This window comes from Suricata suricatta, chromosome 15, assembly GCF_006229205.1.
Source record: "Suricata suricatta isolate VVHF042 chromosome 15, meerkat_22Aug2017_6uvM2_HiC, whole genome shotgun sequence".
Taxonomy (NCBI): domain Eukaryota; kingdom Metazoa; phylum Chordata; class Mammalia; order Carnivora; family Herpestidae; genus Suricata; species Suricata suricatta.
The window spans coordinates 32,951,557-32,975,643 of record NC_043714.1 but is presented as its reverse complement, the minus strand read 5'-3'; positions in this window follow the sequence as shown (position 1 = coordinate 32,975,643).

Genomic DNA, 24,087 nt, shown 5'->3' with positions numbered 1-24,087 from the left:
GTAGTGAACAACCAAGTAGAATTGCTATTTGACATGAGCTAAGTCCAGTGTGGCAAATGGTCAGATTAGTGGAGTAACTATGATGGAAAGGATAGAGGTTATTCATGGGATCAACTCGATGAGTTCAAGCTCTCATAGCTGAAAGTCCAACTACCAGTAGAAGAAGTCTGTGCTCTTTGTGTGTGTGTGTGTGTGTGTGCTGACTCTTCAGTCTAACGCTCTCCCAACGGAGCTATCTCGGCAAGCCCTGTGTGCTGACTCTTTAAGATGGCATAATTCCTGAAAGATACTTAGCACTTGTTTAACTACATTGGGCGTTTTCCTCCATGGAAAGGGCAGAGGTTCATTTTGACTGGAATGCCACATACTTTTGCATGTAATATTGCCTTTCTTGCCTGTAAATTGTCAGCTTGCTCCAGGGCCATGGGCTGTAGAGTATGTGCAATACTCTACAGAGCATTCGATTTGCTGACCCAGTATTCTACTCAACATCAATTCATACTGTGGGTCCCCTTTAGCAACAGGAGCACTGTAGTGAGTATATAATCAAGAGACCATTTAGTTCCCTTATGAACCCACCACTCAGAAACTGCCAGGCAAATAGATTAATGGCACACCCATTGGAAAGCATAGAAGGGGATTTGGCTTGGAGATGACACCCAGTATAGACAGCGGGGGCACCATCTTCTGTGAATTGATGAACGTTATTTCATGTGGTGTCCCCATGGAGATAATACATAAATCTGACACCTAAGAGCCGGAAGTAGGAATGGTCCCACTTCATTATAAACAGTGACTTTGGCTTCTTATGCCTGAACCTCTCCTCATCCTCAGAGACAGAACATTTCCTACCAGGGAACACAGCAGGTGCTCTACTAAACTTTAAGCTGTGGCTAGCACCTTGTACTGAGAGACCAACAGGAAATAAATCGAATCACTATCCGAAAGGAGTAATTGACCATGATTCTTAGGATCAATTACATGATTCTGTTATACACTTTAGGCAGGCAATTATATATTTGGTTCCCTCCCACCAATATACTTCTTCTGCTTCCATATAATTTAATACTTAAATGCACTCCCCAATATACTTCCTGCCTGCAAATTTTCATCTGTCTGTTTTCTGGGAAATCTATCCTAAGACAAAAGTATTTGGTGCATTGGTAGAGCATGCCATTATATGTATTGAATAAATGATGAATTGAATGTATGAGCAAATAAAAATAATAATAGCAAATATTTATTAAGTACTTAGCAAGTGCCAGACACTGTTCTAAGTTCTTTACACTATTAATCCATTTGATCCAACAACAATCCTATAAAGCTGATGTACTGTTACCTCTACTTTACAATGGACTAAATTGAGGATTAGAGAAATATGCTAACTTGTTCAGTGTTGTACATAAGCCACAGAAGAATTTTCCCTCAGTTCAACACTATCTTCCCACCATTCTTAATAGCTACAAGGAATTTGAAACCTGCTTTTCAACTAATTTCATTCTTTTCCTTCATAAAATTGAAGTGGAGAAAATTAAGCAATAGCTTATTGCTAATTAATGCTTTCTCTATTGGTAAGAAGTAATTATCTCAAAGCTTTTTCTACTTCCTTTACCCTTTTTTTCACTTAAGCACCCCTGACCATCCTGCCTTCTTTGAACTTTCCCCTAGATCACTGTACTGGGCTCTCCTCCTTAAGATGTAGGCCGTTTCAATAGGAAAATTTTTGATATATCAGACCATAGGTTGCTCTTTTTTCTTCTAAATTTTTGTTTAAATTTGAATTACTTAACATATAGTGTAATACTGGTTTCAGGAATGGAATTCAATTATTCATCACTTACATATAACACCCAGTGTTCATCATAACAAGTGCCCCTTCTTAATACCCAACACCCATGTAGCCCATCCCCCACCCCCACATCCCTCCGTCAACCCTCAGTTTTTCTCCATTGTTAAGAGTCTCTTATGGGTTGCCTCCCCCTCCCCTACCCTTTTCTCTCTTCCCATATGTTCATATGTTTTGTTTCCTAAATTCCACATATGAGTGAAATTATGTAGTATTTGTCTTTCTCTGACTTATTTTGCTTAGCATAATACAGTCTAGGTCCATCCACGTTATTGGAAATGGCAAGATTTCATTATTTTTGATGGTTGAGTAATATCCTATTTTATATAGCCAATATTGTTATTTCAGTGTGTGTGTGTGTGTGTGTGTGTGTGTGTGTGTACTGCATCTTCTTTATCCATTCATCTGGTTATGAACACTTGGGCTATTTCCAGAGTTTGTCTATTGTTAATAATGCTGCTATAAACATGCACCCCTTCAAATCTGTATTTTTGTATCCAAAGGTTGCTCTTATGTTATCTATCAAAGGTAAAGGCACAGATTGAATACAAGCAATCATTTTCATACAATTCCTTTACTCACTAGATACTTCTAGGGCTACTCTGAAACAGATAAAGCCAGACAGCCAAACTTTTTAGGTATTCTATTATGTCTTCTGTCCAGCCAAAAGATAATTTCACTTTCCTCTTTTGCTTGTTGTGATTGTCTTATTTATTATAAGAAGTCCAAATGGAGGAATAATGTAAACACAAGATTTTAAGAAGAGAAGAGAAAGGTTTAAAAATAGAGACCTCACAAATGGCTAAAAGCTGGGAAGCCTTTCATCCTCAAATAATAAACACTTAAGTTGCCTTTTGTTTGTTTCTTTTCTCATTTAGACATAACATCAACAGAATCCTATATTTTGGTAGTCATTCAGTCACTTAGCAAATCTTTAAAAATCATTTGCTAATATAAATAAATATTGATGAATTATCTACTATTCACACCTACATTCTTTTACCATTTTCACTTCTATTTTCCATATTTATCTTTATGTTTTTTTCCTCCAAACTTCCCTTACCTCCTTCTTTAACATTATGTTTAGCACTATTGTATTTCTTTTTACTTTTGGCAGATACATTGTTTATTTCTTAGGATGCATTTTTGCCTTATTTAATAGATTATGTGTCCTATTATTTCATACATTTGCATACTTCAACTCATCATTCTTTTGCAGAATTATCATTATTGTCAGAATTATGTGCTTCTCAAGGTATTTTTTTAACACATATAACTCATATTCATTGAATGTAACTCTTTCAATGAATTTTTAAAATAATCCTAGAAGTATGTGTTATGTCTACTTTAGAGTCAGGATTTAGAGGAGTTAACAAAATATACATTGAAACCATAGCTCTTTCTTATCTAATAAAAATATGAAAATTATATTTGAATAACAGACCACTCTTCACTGCAAGAATGTACCGTAAGCTAATTTACATTAATGACAGATCCACTAAAAACCAGTAGTTATAACATATGTTAGTAAAACAGCATTACCCTGTATGTCAATTTTTAGCATGCAGATTTACATAAATTATTTTTTATGTTATATCGTTCCTAAAAAAATAATTGAGGTAACTAGAGATAAATTCAGTTCAATGAGCAGTTCATTGACTAATAAGATTAAAGATTCATATATAACTATCTTAATATATTGAAAATCTATTTTCTTTTTCACAACTTATTTTACCATAAGGTATGCAAATGATTTAAAAGAAACAAAGTCATTGCTCATATAGATTGTGGTGTACATGTGATATATATGTAGAAGGGACGGAAGCTTTTGAAAAATGATAAGTCAGAACTTTAGCTTCCATATTTATTTTTGGCATGACATATATTTTTGGATCAAAACATTATGCAGTTAATGTATTATGCTGTGAAAATTTATCAAGATGCCTAAAACTAGTAATGCATTTTTAACCTCTCTGTAGCTCTGAGGAAGATTAATGAACTGCATGCATGTGAAATGCTGCAATCTGCATTTTGAAATATCTAAAAACTACAAGTTAATTGTTCATTACCATAGTTGTCTCACAAAAGCATAATGGCACACAAGCTTCAAAACTTCTATTTTAGTGAATCAGCTCAAGAATTGTAAATAGAATATCTGAAATAATAGATAGTCTGCCTGTCTTCTCAGGAGCTGCAGAGGTGGTGATAGACTATTTTCTGTAATAATGCTACCTATGAATTTAGTTTTGTGATACTCTACCCCCTTGGTACATCTTTTCCAGTAAGCTTTCCAACAAATGTTAGAAAACCAGATTTAAGAACATTATTACAATAGTGTTTTTCAATCTGGAGTGTGCATCAAAATCACATGAAAGGCTTTTTAAAGTATGTTTCTGGGCTCCATTCCTAGAATTTCTGATTCAGTAGGTCTGGGGTGCATTTGCATTTCAGTGAGTTTCAGATGATGTTGATGAATCACTGTCTTATAGAAATAGCATTCAAACAAGACAAATCAGCAATCAGGTTTTTCTTCTGTTTTGATTTGATTTGTTGAGCACTTCCAATACCTAGATGAGCCAAAAGTCCAAAATGGAGTTTTGTTTAATTGGAAACTCTTTCTAGTAATGCCTGAAGGGGAATCAATGATTTCTACATTAAAACCAATGTCAGAATTTTTGACTAAGCTGTATGTTTCACACATGGTTCAACTGAAATGTCTAAGTGTCTAAGGATTTACTATCAGAAAAATAGACATGTGAAATACTTGAAGAAAAAATAATGGAAATCCTTACCATACCAATAAGCTTATCTCTGCCACACCCTTACATCTGGCCAGCAGAAATACATGCATTTGGTGTTCATTTTGCTCATAGTTAGACAAGTAGATGAAATGTAAAAGGATAGTATGAAATAGCTAGAATCAAGCATATTTCATAAGGCCTTTATTTTTAGCAGATGAAATTATGTAAAACAAATCACTGATATTTTATTATTAAAAGGACTACTGGATATATATGTAATATATAACATCAATAAAAATGAAATGATGTGATTAAGGGGTGGAAGTGCCAAAATGTTTTGCAACAAAACAATTTGTTTTGAAATGAAATAATATCAGATTATTCAAGGATTCATTTTTGGGATAACAAAATCAGTAAATTCCTGGAAAATAAAACTTAATCTTCTACAACTTTAGAAATAGTGAATAATTTGGGACGAAAATACATATTTAAATCATACTAAACTTATAGGAACAGTACTGTCTAAACAGTGCATTTAGAGTGAGTAGCCACCCAGTCTCAAAATATTTAAAATCCTGACATATCTTGTAGTCTCTGAGTTATCAAAATTGCTTAGGGAAAATGCTCAAATGTTCTTAATAATTTCATGAATTCCTTTAGATTTATATGGTCTATGCTTTCCCAAAGGGCTCTATAGTGGCACCTGGGTGGCTCAGTTGGTTAAACCAAATGGCTCTATAATTATGTTAGTTCTTAATGTTTTTCTCCTCTAAAAAGAAATAAAATTCTTGGCTTCACAATTCAAATATATATTATAATGATTAAGAAATTAAATTAAGAAAGGTAGAAAGCTATATTGTTCAGAAGATTTCACTAATTCATTTTTTTCTAAAAATAATCTATCTTTTGTATAAACATTGTATTTAATTATTTAGAAGAGCTTAGAATCACCAAGATTATTTCAGCTAGTAAGGAACTCAATTTGAGCTCATACTGCAAGATGCTTTTTGCTTTGTAAAAATTAGTAAGTAGTGGGCACAACATCACTGAATACTGCCAGTTGCCTAGTGAATGGGGATGAACTAAACATGCATGGAATATAAATCTCAATGGATAGACCAAACATCACTAAATCAGTCTTATTTAATTCAGTTTACCTATTTGTTTTGTTCTAATTATAAAAAAATACTGAGGAATGGGGCCTAGATGAAAGGGTGGATGTTTACATACACCACACACACACACACACACACACACACACACACACACACACACACACAGATTCCTAAGTCATTCCAGAGGCAGCACTGATAAGTTTGTTTAGCAGTTTCATTTTGTGTATAATTATAGAAAGGAAGCTTAGAAAGAATAAGCTGAAATTCAAAACTTTTCTGCAAAGCAACATCAAATCCAGCTTTTAAAAGTCAAAACAGTTTAATCCACACATAGTCAAAGCCCTCAGAGCTGTCATAGGGTGTTTCAAGGCTAGTTTCCTGAGTAAGAACAAGATCTTGACTTTGAACGAAAGAGGACAGTTATGTTGTAAGAGGGTTGCATGCACAACAGAGGATAAGTTTGAATTATTACATAAGGCTTCTGACCAAGGAAAGCATTTCATTCTGTTGGCTTATGTATCCAAGAGAAAGCAGATTTGTTTTGAGAAAGCACTAGAAAGCAAATCCGGCTGTTTTGAGCATATGTTTTAAGTTTAATAAAAAAGATTGTTCCAAATTGTTATTTCTTTGCCTGGTAACTATTGTAAACTAGTTATGTAAGTTTAAAAACTTTTAATTTTCCAAGAAATAATTTTAGTTTCTCTAAAAAGGCTTTTTATATTTTTGAGATTATAGAAGACCAGTAAAACTAAAACTTCAGGTGTAAATTGATATATTTGACCCATTTCTCTAATTATAACTACTATCTCAAACTAGAAAGACATGATGTAAAAACAAAAATAAATAAACAAAGGTTTAGTGAGTAAATGTTAGGAATAAGATAAATCAGCCAAGAAGTGTTCCAAGAAATATTAGTTTTCTGATACCGGTTAACAGGAAATAGTTGCATTAAGTGATGCTGAACACAAGACACTCCCAAGCCCTCAATATCTCTAAGAGATATTTTAAAAATCAGAAAATGAGATATTTCATGCAATGTTTCTTCCAAAATTTGAGAATGAAATGGCTTTTTTGATAGATGACATGGTAAGTAGATATGTAGATTAGATAGATGATAGATAAATAGATATACAAACACAGATAGACATAACTAAACTGGAATATGAAAGAAGAATATGAACATTAAGTGCGGCTGTTTAACCTGGTAACTTGGAAACTCACTTGATAACTATCACTTTCTTCTCTGTAAACTGAAGGGATTGGACCAAGTATAATCTAGTCCTGTGAGATCTTCAGGAATGACTTTTGATTAAGCAGAAAGCACATGAATTTTTTTTTCACTAGAAAATCAACATATAAACATTGGGGAAAAATTCTGATATTTGTATGAAAAATTCAAATTGCTTATCTCTTTATAGCTTTTCCTTTACCACTAGCCTCTGTTAATAACTGTCTGTATTTTTCCATGCATATTTTGTCTATAAATATTTAAGTTACACTATATGCATAAATGGACCCATGCATTAGATATTTTTTAGCAACTTGCGTTTCACAGTCTGCCTGTTGTCAGTCTATGAATTTTATCTTAATAGCTTCATTGTAATGGCTGCATGGTAATCTATACAATGATTAGCTATAATTCAATCAGTACCTTGTTACAAATAATGTTGAAAAGAACATCTTTATACTTAAAGGTTGACCTATTTATGATGGTATATTAGCAGAAATCTTGACTTTGAAGGAAGTTGCAGGATTTGGTTATGAGACTGCATGTATAACTGAGATTCAGTTTAGAAACTAGTTTTAAATTTGAAGATGTTAAAGGTTTTGATAGATGTCACCCAGTTTCTCTCAAAAACAATTTTACTACTTTATATTTCACACAGTGACATAGCCCCAAATCATTGAAAAAATTGTAGTTTAATAATATAATTATTTTAATATTTTCTAATCTAAAATATTTATTTTTATTTTTTAATTATAGAAAAATTGAGAAACTTTCACATCTTAACAACTTCTGAAATTTTTTTCCATGAACTGCTTGTTCAAAGTTTTCAATTTTTCCTAAAGGCTATTAATCTTTTTCTTATTATTTAGGAGAATTATTTACATAGTAAGTATATTACTTCTTTTCAAAAGATTTATAATTTTATGGTGCTTTTATTTTGCCTTAGTTTAAAGGCATTGTGTAGTCAAAGTTATCACTCTTACATTGACAGTTAATGATTACTAGAATACTATTATATTTATCAATGTAATATATGTGCATTACATAGAAGGCCAAATATTGCCAAAAGCTTATAGCAAAACATAGGAGTTTCTGTTCTAATACTCCACGTTTCCCCCAATTGTTCTCCTGAAAGGCAGATTTCACTTTTTAGTGAATTTATACATCTCTTATTTCTAGTTAATATCATTATTTTGTTCCCCTTTTAATCATTATTTTTGTAAATTTTCTATAAGCTACTGCTTATAGCTATATAAAAATGATGATTCTTAAGATTGTTGTACACCATGATTACATTTATTTCTTGTTATCTGCATTTTTTTGTTTTCATTTTTTCTAAATTGAGGTGAAATTTATGTAACATAAAATTAATGATTATAGAGAGTCTAATTTAGTGGTTTTGGTACAGTAACAAGGTTATGCAACCACCACCTTTATCTGGTTTCACACATTTTCATCACTTCAAAAGAAAATCCTGTACCCATAAAGCAGTTAATCTGCATGACCACTTCCGGAAGCTACCAGGGACTATAATTCTTTCTATCTATGATTTATCTCTTCCAGCTATTTCATATATATAGAATCATCTAATATGTGATCTTTTGTGTCTGAATTCTTTCATTTAGTATAATGTCTTTGCAGTTTATCCATGATGTGCCATCTATCAGTCCTTTATCCCTTCTTATGGGTCAGAAATATTCTATTATATGTACGTATCACATTCTGTTTATTCCTTCAGCTATTGATAGGCACTTGGGTTGTTTCTGCCTATTGGCTATTGTAAATAGTGCATTTATAAACATTCATGTACAAGACTCTGTTTGAATTCCTGTTTGTAATTCTCTTTAGGATGTATTAGGAATAGAATTGTTGGGTTACATGGTGATTCCGTGTTTAACTTTTTGAGGAACTGCCAAGCTTTTTTTTTGTACTAACTGCCCCGTTTTGACATTCCTGTCAGTAATATATGAGAGTTCCAATTTCTCCACATTCTAACACTTTTCTTTTTCATTTTTTTTATAATAGTCATCCCAGGAGGTGTGTGTTTTTATTAAAGTCAACAATTTTTTTGTTTGTTTTCCTTTGTTACTTTTCACTGTAACTTCTTCCCCTATTTCCAATTGTTTCTCATACATTTTCCTCAAGGGAAATATCATCAGGCTATTTACTGGTTTTGTTTCCTTTTTCTCTGTTTTCTTTTTATTTTTTTATGTTTATTTATTTTTGAAGGAGAGAGAGATACAGAATGTGAGCTGGGGTGAGGCAGAGAGAGAGGGAGACACAGAATCTGAAGCAGGCTCCAGACTCTGAGCTGTCAGCACAGAGCCCGACTTGGGGCTCAAACCCATGAACTGTAAGATCATGACCTGAGCCGAAGCTGGACCCTTAACCAACTAAGCCACCCAGGCGCCCCTATTGGATCCATTTTATTTGAGTCACCTTCCTGGAAAGCTCCATTCTCCTTCTACCCACTTCTGTTGCTCTCTAGACCTGTTACAAAATAAGTTGTCGCAAGATTTCCTTCACTGTCATTCCAGAGGAATTTCCTATATCTTTTCTGTAAGTTGGATTTTTTTGTTTTGTTTTGTTTCCTGGATCTTATGCTCTCCTTTGTCTTTATTTATTCCTTTATTTTGGTGAACACAAAATGTAGTGGCCTCGTTATGTTATAAATAAGACATCATGATAAAAAGCATATCTGTCTTACGACAAATGTACCTAAACGAAAAGGTTGCCCTATATGCTTGTTTCAAAATTATAATGCTCTCCTTCAGCAATCATCCTAGAGATCCTTCTTTTCTTTTCTGGCCTTTGTTAGACCTCCTAATGCCTTGAAATTCCCGGAAATATATATTTCTTTAGATTCTTGGATTTTTCTCTTAAATAATTTGGCACAATATAAAGTTCCTCCATGGGGGGTATTCTCAGTTCAGTGGCCTTCTTTCCTTGCCTCTCCTGGGGATAAACACTTAGAGTTCTACTGCAGTGGTAGAAGGAAAACCAACCAGATGGGATCAAAGCATTTAAGTTTTTAAATAGGTTTCAAGCACTCATCCTCACTTTAGGGCTCTATCTACATCCCTCAGGAATCATCTAGAGATGTCAGTCCCTAAACCTATTTAGGTTTCTCATTTGAAGAAAGATTCACTGTTGATTTTTCTCATACTTAGTTCAGAATTTATATTTCTCAAGCCTTCTTAGTTAGCTAAAATTCCTCCATCTGCTTTCCAGCTTCTGATAAGATATTGCTATTTGTTCCTCTCTTGTTCTCACTCTTCGTGCAATATTGAAACATACTTTGTGTCTGATGATGGTTAGACAACTCTCTATTTTGAATCTTTTTCATACCCCAAATGCATTTTTCTGCCACTTCATACACTGTATCTTAATTCTATAAAACTCATTCTATTCACTAAAGACTTCTGGGGAATTCTAGAATACTTCTTGCTTTTGGTTCTATACAAAATATTTTATTCTCAGTCCTTCTTGGTTTCCCTTGTCTAGTTGTCTTATTCCTGGGATCAGCTGTTACTCAAATTCTGCAGATTGGTGGTCACCTAACATTCATTCCACCTCTTCATATTTTCTTAAGGAATATTGGATTTCCTTAGATAAACACTTATTTTCCGCATTGAATTGCATTTCATGGGAGGCCAGTCACACCCCCAGATCCAGAGGGTAAAACCTAATAGATCTGACAGAAGGATAAATCTGCAAAGAAACTTTGCCTCTGAGGGCCGAGCTGACACGCTGAGAATGACAGAAAGGGGAGATCAAATGCTTCTCAGCCATTGAACTTAAGAACCTTGGTGCCTTTTTACTTCAGTATTTATTGTTATGTAAAAAAAATAATGTCTTTATGCTAAACACTTTACCAGGAGTGCAGTTCAAAGTGTCATAACAAATAAAACACTTGAATGTATTTCCTTTCAAATTTTTATATTAATAGGCCATATTTTCAATGGAGAATATTTTCACTCAGTTCAATAATTTAAAAAAAAATGAGTTATGAAGAAAAACTAGAGCTCATTCATAGAAAGAAACTTTATAAATTGCTGAGCTTTATGGCTTGCAGATTCTAGATTGAGGCGGCATACATGGATTTTCGTGGGGGCTCTTACTCCAGTGCGCTCATATCAAACCCAGGGTCATTCGTCTTGTGTCTAAGAGATTTTGCCTTTTGTAGTCATTGTTTAGTCATTTTCCAATTAGCAAAACTATGCTACATGTAGGAAACATTTGATTCAGGTAGGAGAAATATAGTTTTTAAGTATACTGAGGGGCACCGGGTTGGCTCAGTCAGTTATGCGTCCTACTTCGGCTCAGGTCATGATCTCACGACTTGTGGGTTCCAGCCCCACATCGGGGTCTGGGCTGAGAGGTAGCTCAGAGCCTGGAGCCTGTCTTCAGATTCTGTGTCTCCCTCTCTCTCTAACCCTCCCCTGCTCGTGCTGTCTCTCTCTGTCTCTAAAAAATAAATAACATTTTAAAAAATTTTAAGTATATTGATTAAAAAAAAGTTCTGAAGTTGTATTCAAAAATATTGCTCTAGGGGCTCCTGGTTGCCTAGTTGGTTAAGCATCGACTTTGGTTCAGATTATGATCTCATGATTTGGTTCATGGTATGAGCCCCACGTTGTGCTCTAGGCTGACAGCCCGGAGCCTGGAGCCTGCTTTGGATTCCGTGTCCACCTCTTTCTCTAACCCCTCCCCTGCTTGCATGCTCGCTCTCTCTCTTTCTCTTTCTCTCTCACTCAAAAATACATTAACATTAAAAAAAATATTGCTCTGTAACCATATTATCTTGTAACTTTTTTAGTGTGATAAACAATCAATTTCATTCAATAGCTAGACATATACATATGAGTACAATGGAATATATAAATATTTATCTTCTATCCTTAGGCATCCTAACTTCTAAATCTTAAACTTGGGCATTCCACCATCTGCTTGCTGTCTCCTCTCCTAGCTCTTTTGGCGTTTTCTATTCTCATTTATGTATATTTTGATTGCAGTGGGATTTCAAGTCTCACTATTCTTCATTTTCCTTCAGTTTATTAGTCATGGCCTTGCTTTCTTAATTGTTCTACTTGTAAACCTTAGGTGAGTCCTTATTTTTTCTTCCTCTTTTTCAAATCCCTCTAATTCCCTCATAGTTTTGCTGAATATGTTTTATAAATTCTGTAGCCTGAATCAATCAAATTTCCATTTCTCTGTTCCTATCCTGGAACCGTTGAGCTAGAGAGAAAACTAAACAGAAATGATGAGTCATTGCCTCTCAAAAAAGCCCTCTTTTCTTTCTTTACTTTTACATTTCTTTTCATATATCCTTTACTTCCATGTTTTCCTTAACTCAAGAAATATGTTCAGATCTCCAATATCCTTCAAAGAAAGCAAAGAAAGAAGAAAAAAAAACACCTTGAATAAAAACCTGTCCCCAGTCAGCTGATGCCAAATCTATGTATTTTCTGTCTAAACCCAGCCTCTTGAAAGTATAGTACAATTTTGTTTCCTTACTTCCTCCAGATGCTTTCACCAAAATTATAGCAATTTATCCTTTTCCTATTATAGGAATTTTTAAAAATTTATCTTAAATTGCTTCTTGTAGCTGCTTTTCCAAATGGTGAGAAGCAGAGTTTGTCTGTGAGTGATGACCACACTTAATTTGGAAAATACAGTATTGGACTTTTTGTATATGTAAAGAGCATAATCTAGTGTGACAGATAAATGGTAAGGCATCCAGAGCCAAATAATGATAAAGAAGGGTCTTTTTGGATGTGTCATTGCAAAGGTGATAACTGATTCATAGATTTATCTAATATTTGAGCTTCTGGGAGAGAGGTTCTGAGCTGAGAAGGAGCAGGACTCAATAGAACGTCATAGATGAGAGCAATTTGAGGGACAGGAGGGAAACCTACCGGACTAGACATGTCCAACAGATTTTAGGAGAAGTGATGTCTGAGACATAGTAATTGTCATGGATTATAATTCCCCTTCCCAAACTTCAGTAACACTGTCATACTGCCAGTGTTGGGATTAGGGTAGTGAAGTTGTCTTCCTGACTGTATTTTTTCAGCATGGAGGAGGTTACAGTGCTGCAGGAGAGAGTAGAAAATTTCAGAGAAGGATTCCGAGCAGTGGTTAATAACAATTGGGACATGTAAGCACTGGATTACTAACTTGAAGGTTCAAACTGTTATCTATACGACTACTGAAAGAAAGAAAATAACTGACCAAACTGTTGTAAAACTGCTTTTAAACATATCTATCTATAGATAAATATAATTGTTATAATATTTTAATTAATTTAAATTTAATATTTAATTTTAGAGGAGAGAGAACAGAAGTTGGGGAGAGGAGCAAGAGAGAGGGAGAGAGAGAGAGCCCTAAGCAGTCTCCATGCTCACCACAGAGTTTGATGCAGGGCTTGATCACATGACCCTGGGATCATGACCTGAGCTGAAATCAAGAATTGGACATTTAACCTTCTGAGCCTCCCAGGGGGCCAAAAATAAAAATTTTAATGAATCTTCAATATGATTTAATTTCTTTTTAGAAATTAGTTGTTTAAATGGTAAGACTTTCTCTTTGAATTAAACTAGCCAATGCTGAGTTTTGATTACTAAGAGTAAACAGTTCTGAGACAGAAATTGGTTTCTGGAGTTAAAAAGTCACAAGGGAGAGGCTCAAGATTATGGAAATGATTAAGTCAAAAAGAATGAGGAGTGAAAATCCTTACGTCGCATAAGAAATAAAATTGCAAAGCAGCTGTATTCTTAGACTTTGAATTCAGTAAATCTGAGTTTTACTTTGCTTTCAGTACTGGTATAGTAATGAACTATCCCAGGTTGCCCGGGAAGGTCTCAATTTTAGTACTGAAAGAGTCCCATGTCCTGAGAAACTTCGCAGTCCTTGGCAAACATGGATGGTTAGTCACCATAGTCTTGGATAAACCAAAGTTCCTTTCTTTATAAATCAGCATATTTATTGTCCCCATGTCCCACAATGTGAGGTAAACTGAATTAGCTCATTTTCTATATTTATATTACACAGCACCAAGTCTGGAGTCAGTAGCTCGCTTATTGTTATAAATATTTATTATTATTTTCTTGGACTGGAAAAATTGTGTTTCATGCTACACAAGCAAAGCAGTTGGTAATACGGACATCTTTTTATATTTGGTATCTGAAACTGACCAGCTACTGGGGTTAAAATTCTATGAGAATTGGCTAATTTATTTGGCTGTTGAAGAAATGCTACCGAATAGACACAAAAGATCTGAAAGAAGACAGAAGAGAGCAGGATGGTGGGTATATACCTTTATTGAGAGGTCATTTTATGTCTATAATTGGGAATCCATGACAAATATAATGTTTGCTAAGTTGTGAAAGGTGTGTTTGCCAGTGAGAAATTTTGCTGCATTAGAAATGTAAATGTGTCTATGTTGGAAAAGTCAGGGAACTGAGGATATCTTCTGCTCTCTATATTCTAGCTTAGCATCTCCAGTTTCATGCCTCCCTCCTAATCAGGAGCAGCCTTCTATGAAACATGAACTCTATTTCACATTTAAGTATCTTATTATGCATTGCTTTAAGGTAAAATAAAGCAAGCTACTTTTAAACTAGAATATTAGAGAATAGGTAGAACTTACAGGCCTGTTGCTTAAAGCCAGAAGAGAAACAAAATCGAAATTTATGTATCAGTACATGATTTCTGACTTTTCATAGTATGCAGTGAATTCCTTCAAATGAAATTAATAAATTAACTCAATAGCCAAATAAGAACTGTATTTCCAGGCTCAGTCAGTTAAGAGTCTGACTCTTGGTTTTGGTTCAGATCATGATCTCAAAGTTCACAATTTTGAGCCCTGCATTGGGCTCCATGCTGACAGTGTGGAGTCTGCTTGGGATTCTCTCTCCTTCTCTCTCTCTGTTCCTCTCCTGCTCGCTATCTCTGTCTCTCTCAAAATAAATAAATAACTTGTTTTTTTTTAAGAACTGTATTTTCAGAAATTCCCTATGCCTGTCAAAGGGGAACTTGGTATTGTTCAACTTCTAAGGTACTCTCAATGGGCTGCTAAAGAGCAGACTAAAGAGCAATAGGCTGCTACACAAGGAGGAGAAAGTGGTAATTCTAAGGAAGTGAATTAACTCACTTTATTCATAAAGTTCAAATATACAGGCATATAAAGAATGCCTCAGGGTCTCTTGAGTTAGAGTAACATGTAGGCCATTGCAGAGTTTCTCTTAAAGATTTGTAATGCACATGTCAGGAATCTGCTCTGAGAAGATTTGAAGAGCTGGGCTTCTTTAGGTCTCAATCCAAAATGGCAAATCTCTCAAGCTTGACAGACTTTTTATATATTGGTTGAGTTCCCAAGGTACACTTTTGGAAAAAGCAAGAAAGTGTCACATGAAAGCGTTACCACTTTGACCTACCTACACTCTCTAATGTCATATCATTTTGGTTTCAATCTTTCAGCCAGAGCAGTTGCAAAGGGACATCCATATTCAAGAAAGGGAACATAGACATTACATACTGATAGGAGAGTCTTAATTTTACATTATAGAGAAAAATCTACATTGATGGCCATTTATATGAATGATTTTCACATAAAAAGAATAAGAAATTGAATACGGCTATGGAGAGTCCTTAGGCCATTTGTTTTGGATTCTAACTGTTCCTGAGGCATAATTGTATCTCTACCATTCTCCCACTGGCTTTCTATAAGTTTCTTGCCCAATGTAGTTCATGCACTTTACAGGGCTTTCACTAATTCAACTACCTAATTCCCATCTTGAATATCTTGATTTTAACTGTCCTCCTAGACATCCATCTGTTTTTACACAGAAACTGAAAATCCAACTTATCCCAGACTAAATCCCTTAGACCATCTTTCCCTTAGATCTACTTTTATTCTTGTTTTCCTTGTCTTGGCAAAATTACCTTCTTTAATTAGAACTCCAGCAGTAGATGACATTAATTCATTTATCATTTTGATATCATTCGCAACTTGTGAAACATCAGTCACTACCTTTCTCCCTATTTAAAAATTTATAGTATGTGTCTTGGTCACATTTGGTTGACCCCAGGCATACCTGATGTATATTTGACAGTGTTTTTTTCCAAGAATTTAAACTTAGGAACTGCAAAACACAGGGTGAAGATATAATTTTCAGAAGAAAATTTTAAACTTAGTTATCAATTCATTCAACTTTGGATGTCTGCATAATAAGTATGTTGAAATATTGAATAAGAACTTGTCAAAGTCAATTGGAAGGGGACAAACAAAAAGAAAAAATGTAAAACAAAGGTAAGAATGATATGGAATTCAAGTGATAAGAATTAGAATGCTGTCTACTTGAGTGATACCATTTTTAGTAACACAATTTCCTTTTTATATTGTTTTCCAAGTGCAGATTCCAACCATTTCTGTTATGCTCCAATAAACCCATAGATGAGCATATTAACAACAGTTAAAATACACACTTCACAAAGGTAAGTAGACAAATAACTTTCTGTTTTGATAAAAATAACTTTTTATTATGACTGGGGTTTGTTTATCTTGAAAGCATTTCAATTCTACCTAATAGGAGGCCCATATATGTTCAACATGCTATTTTTGTCACTGTTTAGTAAAATAGACTGCATATGTTGCTTCTCATGTAACCCATATTAAGCAGTAATTTTACCCCCTAAAACTACACTAGGATCTTGAGAGGCTCCTAACTATGTCAGTTAATTTCTGAGAACATTGCACTCATGGGCATGTCTGCGGAAGAGAAGGTAAGGAGACAGAAGGTCTTGCTTTCACTCTGTCAAGCCAGGAATAGTGAGGTAGAAGACCATGTCAGGGTTAAAAACAGACATGGGAAATAAGAAAACATTAAAGGAATATATAACTGAAAAAATAAAGGGAAGATTTAAGAAACTGAACTAAAACTTAAGAGGCAGATATTCAGAGTAGCATTTCCGAAGTCTAGCTTATATGCATGTTGCTTTAAGATGGACAGAGATATTCTGATCTTTATTTGCTTCCAATAATCTACTTAAACTTCAAAGTACAACTTTAAGACTCCCAAATTTTGATTGCCTACTTCAATATGTTGCTGAAAATTGAGTATCAATTTACTTCCTGCCTAGGTTAAAGATTTGATAATGTACATCAAAGGTTCTCCATGAAGACATTTCAGTCTCTTTTAAGTTCAAAAGAGCACTAAAACTTCATCTGTGTAAATATTTCATAATCATAAAATTCACATGTCAGAAATAGTTATAAAATAAACACAAAACCATAGAACAGACACAAATTAAGGTCTTACTTTTTTCCACAATCATATTTTGGAAGAAATGATAAGCTTTTTCCTACCTCATGTCTAATCTACTTTTTTTTAATGTCAATGAATGGACAGTCTCCTGTCACAGAGTAACAAATATCCTATTTGTAAAGATTTCCACAAAGGACAAGATTCTTAAACTAAAAAATTCAATTAATATAGGAAAGTTGCCATGAACAAATTTCATGGGACTTAAAGACAGAAAGAACAAGTATTTAATCATGAAAAACTCTAAAGAGTAAGTGTAAATAAACATCAGGAAAAGAGGGATTACATATTGAAAAAATATTCATGTTAGGAAAAAATGATAAAATTAGTTGTATTTTTATTGACTCATTTTGAAAGGAAAATAATTCATTAAAGTCTGCCCAAGAAAAAGGTAGTCTCCTGACCTCTGAGTAAGAGATCATAAAATTATGGTTAATATATTGGGGACACTAAGATTATACAAAATTGGGAGGGAATATATTAAAAAATAACAAAATTCAATATTTTGCTTAAAAATTACCACAATGCACATGGTTGAGAAACATTACTGTGTGACACTATTCTACAAAAAGAAAAATTAGTAAAAATTTTAACTTTGGCTATTCCATTTAAAAAATTACCAGAAAAATTAGAAGGAAACAGTGGCAAGTAACAAAATGATCAGAAAGATAATAATGAGGTCCTAAGAAGAAATATGAAAAGACTTGTTTCCTTAGTCTAAAGAAAAGTAAAATAGTCTTTTAATAAAATTTAGGTTTAATATGATTGTACATAAGTTTTTTTTTTTCTTCCTTTTTAACTGACAATCATTCAATGAGTTACTGTAGTCAGCTTTGGGGTTTTTCTGCTTGAAGATACTCAGAAGGAAGCTAGAAGAATAATTTCACAAAGTATTTCAGACTTTTACCTGCCTAGAAGCAGGCAGCTTGAACAGAAGATTTTTCAAGTCCCTTATAGATCTATTATCTTATAATTCTATGATTTCATGGTAATTCAAATCACTTCATACTTTCAATATTCTCCATTTATGTGAACAGATATCAACTCCCATATCTTATTTCATTTACAAGACTAGAGCCTGAAAAGCACCTTCAGATAGCAATTTGTACATGATCTGATATATTTTCATGGTTTTATAAGCATGAAAGATTTAAAAGAACTGTGCCCAAGGCTGCGTTATTTATAAAGGGAAGGTATGAAGCAGCACACTATAAAATAAAAAAAAATTAAACGTAAGAGCAGTAGAATGCTCCTAAAAGCCTTCATTGTTTACGGTATTTTCAGTTCAAACCCAAGTCCAAACTTTGAGGATTGTGGCGGACAATCATGAACCTCTTCCAGTAACTGCTAAGAAAGTTTCTTTTCTATAATAATGAATGAGATCATAAGATGTAGCCAGAATCTTTGCCTTATTTTTATTTAGGCACATGCTGAAGACATAACAAAGTAGATATGTCTTGGACTTTTCCTTATACTTCTCATAGAAAACACACTGACAAACACAAAGAATATTTATTAACATTTACTAAAAGAGTAACCTTCATGTGTGCCCATTTCCTTATCTGTGAAGTAGAAAATAATAATAGAAACTACTTCATATGGTTGAGAAAATTAGGTGAGTTAATCTGTTTGCAGGCTTATAATAAGTTCTTGTTTATGTTATTTATTATTATTATTATAGTAAAGACTTTCTTAACTGATCACTATCTGATAAATCCACCAAGATCTCTCTCCCTTTCTCTCTGCCCCTCTCCCGCTCTCTCAAATAAATAAACACATAAATAAATGAATAAATAAATAAATAAATAAAATCTGCAACTAGAACAAGTTTGAGTTCCTGCAAGATTCAGAATAGATATGTCTCCCACAGTGCCACAGTGGGGAGTATCCTTTATGGAAGTTACACTGGGAGGATAATTAGTAGAGATAAGATTTAATGCTTGCATCATTAGAAATGATAAGGACACATAAACTACTTAGACTTTTCTATCACAAGTTGTTAAATGGTTAAAAATCTATGAAGGCAGTTTGGTAGAAACACTAGATTCTCCTTGCTTCCTCTCTCCTTGTAACTGGCCCAAGTCCTTTCATTTTTTTCTCTTGAATATCTCTGAATCTGTATCGTCTTATCCAATTGTAAGAAGTACTTACTTCAAGCACTCATCATATCTCACTTGGGCAATAGCTATTATTCTCTTATTATGTTCTTGCTTCTAATTTCTTCACTGTTGTAATCTTCCTAATATATAAATGTTATGAATCATTTCCCTCCATTAAAACCATTCCATGACCTGTAGGCATCACAGGACCAAAAAAAACCCAAGCCCTCAGTATGGCATCTATGTTTGGCCATGATATAGATTTTACGAAGGAACAGATACATAATTTGTAAGCTCAGTGAAAAATGAAAATATTGGGCTTCTTGTTTGTAAATTATTGAAAAGTTAAAGATGACAATGAAAGAACTAAACCTGGTACAGAGTTTTTGAAGCATGAGGCCCTTTGCAACTACAGTTGACCTCACTTACCACCTACTCCATCATTTTCTGACATTTTTTTACACTTACAAGTGTCCTTAGGTTTAGAAATACCTGAGTAATTATAGATCCTAAAATATATATTGTGCTTTGCCCTTTCAGGCTTCTACAATGCCATTCATCTGTTTGTCTGGAAAGTCTTTCTTCCTTAGATCTGCTTGGAAAAAATATTTATTTTCTCTTAAGAACTCAATTCTTATCTCTAAATATATGAAACTTCCTCTGCAAAATTTAATAGTTTGATCACTGTTTTCTGGATGAACTGTCATACTTAGCATATATTTATTTTTGCATTTATCACATAATTACAGATTTTACTTATATATTTTTTTCTAAACCTGGAGTAGCCCCAAGAGGAGGGTCCATACTTTATCTTTTAATCTCCCATTCTTGGTTCAGTGCCTGGTAGGTATTCATTACACCATAATGTAGTATAGTAATTCTAAAATTTTTGAAGTTATAGCCACTAATATTTTGTTTGCACTGCTTATGAAACTTTTGTGATGCAACTTACTATAAGTAGGTCAAGATAACAGTTTGCTTGGGTGGCAAATTTTGTCTCTAAGATTTTTTTCTTTTAGTATAGTTGGCATAATGTTATATTTGTTTCAGGTGTATAATATAGTGATTCAATTTCTCTATGCATTATGCTATGCTCACCAGAAGTATAGTTACCATATATCACCATACAATACTATTATAATATTCCCTACACTGGGTTGCAAATTCTGGAAACATCTGAAACCATTTTGTATTTGAAATATTTGGAATCATCAAAGTGGTGTTTTTAAAGAATTCTAATAGGGGCGCCTGGGTGGCCCTGTCGGTTGAGTGTCTGACTTTGGCTCAGGTCATGATCTCAGGTGTTGTGAGTTTGAGCCCCACAGGATCTGAGCTGACAACTCAGAGTCTGGAGACTGCTTCAGATTCTGTGTCTCAATCTTTTTCTGCCCCTTCCCCATTCACACTGTCTCTTTCAAAAATAATCATTAAAAAATATTTTAAATAAAATTTTCTATTAGATAAGTCAGGCATAATATGAAAGTCACTTTCAAAATCCACACTGAATTTATCAATTCCTTGCCTCTATCTAGGGGTGAGGAACCTACTGAGGTTTCTATATTTCTAGTGATATATATTTTTTAATGTATTTATTTATTTATGAGAGAGAGAGCATGAGTGGGGTGGATTGTGGGCAGAGAGTGAGGGAGGAAGAGGATCCAAAGTGGGCTCCATGCTGACAGCAGAGATCCTGATGGGGGGCCTGAACTCTCAAACTGCGAGATCATGATCTGAGTCAAAGTTAGACACTTAACTGACTGAGACACCCAGGTTCTCCATTTACTGATATTTTGAACAGACTGCTTCATCTCTATCATTATTTCTGCTTAAATTAAAAAATTTTCATACTGCATGAATAAATTGTTATTGTGAAGCATAAATAAAATATCAGAGAACATAAGTTTGAGCACTAAATGGTTACGCAATGAGAGATGTCACATGATTACTTATAAGCTCCTCTTTAGAAGATATTATAGGAATTAGAAGGACCAATGGCATTTAAGGAAATATATCAAAATGGTTATGATAACCTAGGGAAGATGGCAGAGTAGGAGGATTCAAACTCACCTATTCCCATGGATATAAGTAGATAACACTCACATCAGTGTAAATAACCCAGAAAACAACCTGAAGACTGGAAAACAGACTATCCATAGCACAATGTAGAGAAGAGTGCACAGAAATTGGTAAGAAGAGTGGAGACATGGTTGGGAACCAAGCTGATGCTCAAGACCGTCTGTGGGAGGGAGGAACACCAGAGGCACAAAAAGGGAAGAGGAGCAGACCCCATACTAGACACATGGAACTGCACCAGAAAGGAGAATCATTATACTATCTGGCTTTACAAACCACAGGGGCTAACCTTTTCAGACAATAAGTGGGTCTTAACACGGCTCTGGTCCGGGAGGAGGGCAATATGAAATTGAGGCCCTGCCCTTAAAGAGATGGCATAACAAACATCCCTACTAGCATACAGCATGGAAGCAGCAGTTTGAAAAATGCCTGTGGTAAAAGGGAAAGATATGTATTTACTAATCTCGGAAAAAGTGTTGGAGGGGCAGGGATCTTTTGGAGACTTATACAAGAAAAAAAGGCTGGTGGATGTCATTTCCTTGTCTTCAACCCAGCCCAGTTACACAGACACCCGTGGGAAGAAGCACAACAGGAGTACTGTCCAGCCTTTGAATTTTCCTGCAGATCCACCCCCTCCAACTTGCCCTCAGCAGGAATCCATCCTAAGCAGTGCCACAGTATGGCATTGTGCAAGCAGCCCCAACAGGGGCCAGTGCCATTCCAAAGTGACTTCTGCCCCAGGAAATGGGGAAGATAACCATATACATCAATCCAACTATAGCCCCAGAAGTAGGCTGGGGGCAGACAAATGGTCTGATTGCAGGTCCCATCCATCAGTGAAAGCCTCTCAGAGGACAACACAGGGAGACTGCCCTACTGTTCCCTGCAATCACAGCTCTAGCAAATGCTTTATCTGACCAAACTCAAGCTCAAGGCAGCCCACATTGGCCCATTTATAACACAGGGACCTACGGCTGCCCACAACTGGCAGAGAAAGCCATTATAGATGCTTGGACTGAAGGCAAACATGATTCAGCCAGAGCTGTAGGGCAGCATGCAACACACAAAGGAGACACCCCTGAAGTGCCAGGTTTTGGTGACCAAGGGACGTTGCACTTTAGTGCACTACAGGTCCTCTTCTTTTAAGACCACTACTTTCAAGAGTAGGAGACATAGCTGATTTTCCTAACATATAGAAATAGGGGCGCGGGGTGCCTGGGTGGCTCAGTCGGTTAAGCCTCCGACTTCGGCTCAGGTCAGATCTCACGTTCGTGGGTTCGAGCCCCACATCAGGCTCTGTGCTGACAGCTAGCTCAGAGCCTGGAGCCTGCTTCCAGTTCTGTGTCCTTCTCTCTCTGCCCCTTCCCCTCTCATGCTCTGTCTCTCTCTGTATCAAAAATAAATAAAACATTAAAAAAATATTAAAAAAAAAAAAAGAAATAGGGGCGCCTGGGTGGCTCAGAGGGTTAGCCTCTGACTTTGGCTCAGGTCATTATCTCGTGGTTCGTGGGTTTGAGCCCCACATCAGGTTCTGTGCTGACAGCTAGCTCAGAGCCTAGGGCCTGTCTTCAGATTCTGTGTCTCCCTCTCTCTCTGACCCTCCCCTGCTCACGTTGTCTCTCTCTCTCTCTCTCTCTCTCTCTCTCTCTCTCTCTCTCTCTCAAAAATAAGTAAAACATTTAAAAATTTAGAAATAGACATAAAGAATTAGACAAAATGAGGAGACAGAAGAATATGTCCCAAATGAAAGAGTAGGGCAAAATAACGGCAAGAGAGCTAAAAAAAAATGGAGATAAGTTGGCCTGATAGAGAATTTAAAGTAATAGTCATAATGATATTCACTGGACTTGAGAAAAGAGTAAAAGACCTAAGTGAGACCCTCAACAAAGAGATAGAAAGCATAAACAAGAATCAGAGATGAAGAACTCAATAACTGAAATTAAAAATACACTAGATGGAAAAAATAGTAGACTAGAGGAAACAGAAGAATGGACCAGTGACTTACAGAACAGAGTAATGGTAAACAATCAAACTAAACAGGAGAAAGAAAAAGAGATTAATGAAAAATGAGAATAGATTAAGTGAACTCAGCAATACCATCAAGTGTAACAACATTTACCTTAAAAGAATCCTAGAAGGAGAAGAGAAAGAAAAGGGGGCATATAACTTATTTGAAATAATAGTAGCTGAAAACTGCCTTAATCTAAGGAAGGAAATAGAAATCCAGATCTAGAAGGCAAAGAGAGCACCCAAGAAAATCAACCCAAGGAATTCAACACCAAGACACATAGTGATTGAGTTGGCAAAACAGTGACAAAGAGAATTTTAAAAGCAGCAAGGGAAAAGAAAACAGTTACAAACAAAGGAAAGCTCATAAGACTATCTGCTAATTTTTAAGCAGAAATTATGCATACCTGAAGGGAGTGCCATGTTACATTATTCAAAGTGCTAAAAGAAAAAAACCCTGCAACCAAAATTACTCTAATCAGCAAGGCTATCATCAGAATAGAAGAAGAGATAGTTTCCCAGATAAACAAAAGTTAAAGGAATTCATCACCACTAAACCAGCCTTACAAAAAATCCTTCTTAAAGGGGATTCTTAAGTGGAAAGGAAAGACCAAAATAGGAGTAAGAAAAGTAGGAAGGACAAAAGCAGCAAA